Raw genomic sequence first — 6,789 nt, 5'->3', positions numbered from 1 at the left:
AAAAAATAAAATAAAATAAAATAAAAATTACTGTTCAAAATGAAATGTAAAAATTAGAAAAACAAACAAACAAAAGAAACAGCTTGATTGCTTTAGGCACTCTTCATTCTTGGACTAGCCTTGCCTTGTTCCCATATATGTGAGCAATTTCAAGCTTCCAATGTTCCCTATAGTCTAGATGAGGAAGCTGAGGCTTAAGGATGGGAAAAGACCATGTCCATCATCTGAGAGCTCAAAGGCTTGTTCTCTGATTAGAATGAAAACCCTTTCGCTCCTGCTTGTGTTCTTACCTCCAACTGTCCCCACCAAAGCATTATGTCCAGCATCAGTGCACAGGATTGGAGAAGTCTCAAATTCAGATTTATTTCTTGAACAATTCTCCTGTGTAAGAAGAAAGAATGGGACTTCTAGAGCAGGAGGGACCCTGTCATCATTTCAACTGACAAATGTTGGAATGAAGAAGGACAAGTTAGGGCTGTGGAGGGTCTGCTACAGCATATGTGGGGGAGGTGAGATCAGGCTTTGGTAAAAGGATCAAGCTTCAGCTGGTGTTGAATACAGTGCATGAAGAACAACAGGGTAAGTGTCTACCAGACATCAGGCTCCTGTCCTCTTCTTTTCTACAGATAACTTCACCGAGGAGGAGAAGTTGCTAAGCAAGAGGATGATGAAGTATTGGGCCAACTTTGCCAGAAATGGGTGAGGTGATGCCCCTACCTCTAGTCCTCCCAGATACTTGGACCTGTGGGAAGCTTCTCATGTTTGTGTTGAGCTCAAAAGCATAGAGTTTCCTAAATCACATGATAACAACCTCCCAACCGCAGTACTTAGAATGTCACAGAGAGGCATTTGCTTTGTCAGAACAAGTCACTCATCCCTTTCTTGCTGACCTGGAAGGTATGCTACAGTGAGGTTGTTCAGTTCATCCTGTGTCTAAGAATGAGGGAGAAAGTGAAGTACTTTTGATCCAGGTGACCTGCTTATATGAAGGGGCTACCAGTGGGAAATCTTCTCTTTCCTGTACCTGGAATAGTTCTTATCAGTGATCCATCCACAGACCTCCTTGGTTACTGAGCTTGACTGAGGTCAGGCACTAAGCTGACTGTGTCCACAGGAACCCCAATGGCAAGGACTTTCCCTATTGGCCTGCACTGGACCAGGAGGAGCAGTACCTACAGCTGGACCTCCAGCCTTCCGTGGGCCGTGCCCTGAAGGCCTCTAGGCTGAAGTTCTGGACAGAGACTCTGCCTCGTGAGTTGGGGGCAGCCCAGGAGAACCAGGCAGGCCCTCTGTGGCCTTTACCCCTAAGTCTGCTGCTATTTTCATTGAGCCTGCACACACTGTGAGGGCCACACCTTCATAATCACTGTGGGTCTGCATAGAGTTTGAGCTCTGAGGGATTTATTCCAAGTGGGATTGGAATTTAGAAGATCCACATGTGTCTATCAGGAGCTAGTCCTGTCCCGTGTCTCCCTGAGAGGCTTTCCATTCACAAGATGTTCTCCTACATATCAGAATTCCCCTTTTATCCTCCTGACTTCTTAATGGCCCCTCCCCAATTTTCTGTCATCTTGTGATTAATTTTCTTTGTCACCTCATTGTTGTCCCTAAATGTTTTTTGGCCCCTCCAATAAAAACTTGTCATGCATTTTTGTCCCCTTGTACAAAGGTACCACACTATAATCCATCTACCTCTTTGTTTCCTTAAGTATTTTCTCTTTGTCATTAAATGGCTTCATCGTTTATCCCAATCTTGGGTACCCCAACCTCCCAATTGCCCTACCTCTCCCACACTCATCCATGCAGGACTACCTGGGCAACTCTCCTTGCAAGAGGAGCAATTGCCTCCATTTTGCTAGTCTTTTCCTTATTTCTTCCATTGGCTTAAAAAACACACATTGGTACAGCAGAGGTGCTGATGGTAGTCTTTGAAGATGGCAGGCAGTGTTTCCCTGGACCCCCATTGTTCCCTTGTGTGAGCTGAGGTGAGGTGGAATGGAAAGCCAATGCTCCACACTGCGGGCTTGGATCAAGCCTTAAGACAGAAGTTATGACTTCCCAGGGCTTGAAAGATTACACATTAGAGTGACCCCAAAATATTAGACACTATCTCAATTGTGTTGTGCAGATTATTCTTTCTGCATATCCTTCTCTGCATATTGCAGAGGTGATTTTGGTCCTCCTACCTAGCCCAGCTCTGGCACTCACATGCTTCCCTCCACTTGCACAGTCATTCATCCTCAAGCCACTCCCATCTTCAGAAATGAATAAAATCTAGGTTCAGTCCTGGGTCAAGGTCTTTGTTCTAGATAGTCATCATCATGATTGAATTCAGGACTCCTTCAATTCCCTACCAGTTTAGATATATTATTGTGTTTTTATTTATGCCATGGGTTGCACTAGAAGTGGTCAATTGAAATTAGTTCACCAGAATTCCAATAATTTTCTATGGAATTACAAATATAAACTTTCTGGGCTTTAACAAGGATGGGGCAGGGCTCCCTGTGGTGGTCCTAAGAAAGCACTTGTTTTTCAAGGAGAAAGTCCACCTTCCCATCATTCATTAAATTTAAACTTAAAAACATTGTATCCTGAATTTTGATTAAAAGATGAAGAATTGTGTATTCCCTTTTCTTTCTGTTTCTCTTTCTTTCTTTCCTTTTATTTCCCTGTGTTTGCACCTTTCCATTTCTGTCTTCCTTTTTGTTCATCACTATACATATTTAAGTTTTAAAACACCAATCCTCCCCAATGCTCCCAAGATGCTTCTGTATTCTACATTTTTACTTTGACCATCATCAATGCTTTATTAAAATGATACTATATCAAAAAAAACAAAACAAAACAAAAAAAGATGCTATAGTTTGAGAGCACTTGGGAACTTTTACTGCAGCAGTCACAGACAACAGTTCAGGGATTAACAAAGAGCATTGTGTTGTCTGGCTATCATCTAGGAATTGGTACCCAGACTCTGAACTGGGAGGAGCTTGGAATCTCTCCGCACTCATAACAGCTATTAATTGGCAAAGAGATTTAAAGAGAGAGCATCTGATCATCCAAGAGTTGGGAGTAATAGATTTGAGCAGGAGTTGGATAGGGGTCATTGAACCTACAGCTGGCCTTGCTCATTAGGTAGAAGTCGTGAAGCCCTATTCCCTGCTCTGTGTTGACTACTCCAACTAACCCAGAGTATAGTCACTCCTAGAGCTTGCCAAAATGGGTTATTTGGGTAAGTCCAATGGCACTATAGGCTAATAAAGAGGACTATAGTGGCCTATATAGGCTGGTGGTCAGTGGGCAATGGAGGCTGTATGATGTTGAGCTCAAACCACTTTCTCTAAGAAGTGAGACTGCTGCCTCCTTGTGTCTTTGCTTTATGTTGGTAGGAATCACCATGTCAGAATCTTCTGGAAATGAATCTATCCCCTGGAGATGCCATATCTCTGGCAGAGTCTAACCAGGTCAACAGCACTGGAACCAACATATTCTGTTAAATGATTATCAGATGGATAACTGACAGTATCCTTCATCATTTGGGATAGAGCACAATGGAAACCACAGGTGGGGGTGGGTAGAAGGGTGAGTGAGTAGAAAGGTGAGCCCTATAGAAGGGTAGAATCTCCGGAGTTGTTCAGTAAAACACCCATAATGGAACACAGAGTGGTCCACAGAAATATTCCCAGCAGGACTATAAGGGCTTTAGAAAAGGACTCAGTGTACTATGAGTCTGCCAGGCAGGAAGAGCTTGGCACAGTGAGCCTGCCACCTGTGCAGAGTGTGGATGTTGCAGTCACGCTTTCTTTCCTTGTCTCAGGCTGCTCCCTTGAGCTCCATTCAAGTTCAACCCAATTTACCATCTATGGAGATCCTTCTTGTTATGCTTTTGATCTGGGGTATCCCCCCCACTCAAAGCCTCATGTGTTTACAAAGTTGTGGCATCATGGGGGTGCCAGAGCTGACTTACTATTAGGAAAATGGGTGTGGTCACCGGGAGCATAACTTGAGCCCTCCTGAGCTCCTACCTTCTTTTTCTGCTTTATGGGCACCATTTCATGGGCAGCTTTTCTCTGCCCAGGCTGTTTCTGCATTGGAGCCACTGAGCTTGGACTAAAATTTCTGAATGTGTGAGTCAAAGTAAACATCTCCCTCTTCATATTGTAAATGTCAGGTAATGTGACTGGGAACGTGATTGAAACACTCCTATACCTCCTCAGTGCAGTCCTGCCACATTTATAGTTCTAACTCTCCGCTCTTCACCTCCGTCACTCTCTATGGATCTGCAGCTGCAAAGTGAGCAGACATAATATCCAGGTCTGAGGAGAGAGTTTGTGGTATTGCACAGAGTCTGCAGGATGTGGTCCATTGGAAGGAAGCCAAAAACAGGTATGGCAGAGAAGAGGCAGTCATGCTCTGGGACGGGCTTCCAGGGATGGCTGCTCACTCACTCAGTGCCACTCCCTAGCAGCAGCCCCTTGCCCTGTCCACCCCGCTGTCCACTTGCTCTCTGCCAGGTCCAAACTCCAGCCTCAGCAAGGTTTTGCTGGGCTGCCTGCGGTGAGTGCAGCAGCACAGAGACTGGCCTATGAGCAGACCACAGCCATGGGGTTGGATGTGCTCTCTGCAAAGCTGAAGACACCTGCTTCTCCTTCCGAGAGTAAGGCTCCCAGGGATGTGACAGGGACCATTTCTGGGCCTGTCAACTGTGTAGAGGAAGAGCTTGAGTATGTCAGAGAAAAAGCCAACAAAGAGGAAAGAGTGGTGGAGATGACAAGGGCAAGAGCACCCTGAGCTTGACAGGAAACTTGTCTGTGTCATGGATCAGTGCTGACACAGGGGCACACAGTACTGAGGGGTGGGCCTGGCCTGAGGTATGGAAAAGTGACCAGAGACAACGTGTTTACCACTCACCTCCCTTCACAAGAGCCAATTTATGAACAATCAACTTTTATCCGGATGGTTAGGTGACTTTCAGTTGTTTCCTCCATTCCTGATTCCAGCTACAGGTAGGCTGGGTATTTTACGGTCTGGTCACAGCTGCAGGTCTCTCCTACCTCTCCTTGCATCATCACTGCTTGCATGGAGGACACTTTCTTTATGCCACCTGCTGAATGAGATCCTTGAGAAACGAAGGCTTTTTTGTTGATACCTACAGTCCTCCCTGTTTTGCACAGGGTTCATACAAAGAGTTCTCTCCCACTCAGCTCCTGAGACCCTTTGCTGCATGCTCCTAGCTTGAGTGATGGTGCCAAGTGCCAAGTAGCTTGAGTGGGCCTGTTGGGACAAGTTGGGGATGAGCCCAGTGAAAGGGATAGGGACTGAGTAGGAAAGTCAGGAAGTATGGGAAACCTGGATTTGCAGATCAGGGTCCCTTGACAGTGCTGAGCAGAGAATGGCAGGAGGTAACAACACTCACAGTGGGTGAGGCAGCTGTCTAGAAGTCCCAATGCTGTTGTGCATTTTCCTCCTGAAGCCCAGGACTCTGCCAGACCTAGCTGGACCATTCCTAAGGGGCAGGTATGGGGCAGCCTCATCTATGTGAAGGATACTAATGTGGGGATCCACACCTTCCTGGGAACTCACTTTCTCAAGCTATCACTAGGCTCAATGTGGTTTGTGCTCCATGAAGCAACTGAACTCAGAAGTGATGTGAGAGATGGGATATGCCACCATGCCAAAAATATGTTTTCCTTCAAACTGCAAATATTTCATATATATATATATATATATATATATATATATATACATTCTGAGGCTCCAGAGTATGGAGAAACTTTACCAGGCACCATGCTAAGGACTTAGCATCCAAAAGATATTATTCCCCTGTGCTGAAGCAGAAAGCAGAGGCACATTTGTTATGCTAAGTGTTCTCTGTTACCAGAGGTGATGTCTCTGAGAAAGGTTAGGATTGTCTCTGTGAACTTTTAGGAGCCCTCAACTGAGAAGTAGATAATATTGAGCCCTGAGGAGGGTGGCATGGAGGATATTTTGAGACCCTATCCTCCCAGGTCACTGTGCCATTAACCAAGGAACACATATATTCTTAAAATTAGAGATGTATAGAGATGAGGTTCCCTGAGTGTCTGGCCTTTGAATGAGGGCCACCTCATTACTGTTCTATGAGAAACTAACCTCCATCGATGCATGCAGTGCCTCTGGGGTGTTCCTCCCTGTGCAGGACTGAATGGGTGCAGACACAGTGAAGAGTGTCAACACTTACAACCAATGATTCTCTTAGAAACCCCAGCATGTGACTTTCTGGGATTCAGGAGTGAGCCCAGGCCTCCACAACACTGTGGACTTTCTGAATGTCTGAGCTCTATCTCAGCTCCCCCCAGAGCATGTGGCCTGTGCCTTGATGGGCTGTGAGTTAGACAAAGATCATGCATAAACAGGGTACCAGTGAGAGTGAAGACTCAGGGTGCAAATTTGGAGTAAATTTAAGTTCAATGTCTTGTTCTAACCACAACACAAGCCTAGGAATAACCTTATGCTAATGCCACCGTGCATCTTCAAAATGCTGACAAAATGAATGCAGAGACTGAGCCTTTTGAATTTGATCCTACTTCCAATCCCCACATCTGAGTTTCTGTGTATATGAACATTAGTCAATGTCAATGAGGGCTCTAGCCTACCTAGGAATATCAGAGTGTGGTCAGCTGGCATTGGGAGGAATACTTTCTATAAGAAGATTAAAAGGAATCTATATGTGTAAATGAGTGTTAGAACAACTGTCCAGCATCCATGAAGCACTAGGCTCAAGGTCAGCTCCCAGGTGGGGAGAGAGAGAGA

At 45.3% G+C, this 6,789-nt stretch overlaps 1 protein-coding gene and 1 pseudogene across 3 annotated transcripts in view; both read left to right on the top strand.

Moving 5' to 3' along the window:
• The window catches only part of LOC101581730 (cocaine esterase-like), a 321,818-nt gene that overhangs the window by 156,877 nt on the left and 158,152 nt on the right, over nucleotides 1-6,789 (top strand). The window lies entirely within an intron of this gene.
• Nucleotides 1-6,789, top strand: part of LOC101586580 — a 58,101-nt pseudogene that overhangs the window by 18,969 nt on the left and 32,343 nt on the right.

This window comes from Octodon degus, unplaced genomic scaffold, assembly GCF_000260255.1.
Source record: "Octodon degus isolate 3935 unplaced genomic scaffold, OctDeg1.0 scaffold00011, whole genome shotgun sequence".
Lineage (NCBI taxonomy): Eukaryota > Metazoa > Chordata > Mammalia > Rodentia > Octodontidae > Octodon > Octodon degus.
The sequence above is the reverse complement of the archived record's forward strand: the minus strand, read 5'-3'. Positions and strand labels throughout refer to the sequence as shown.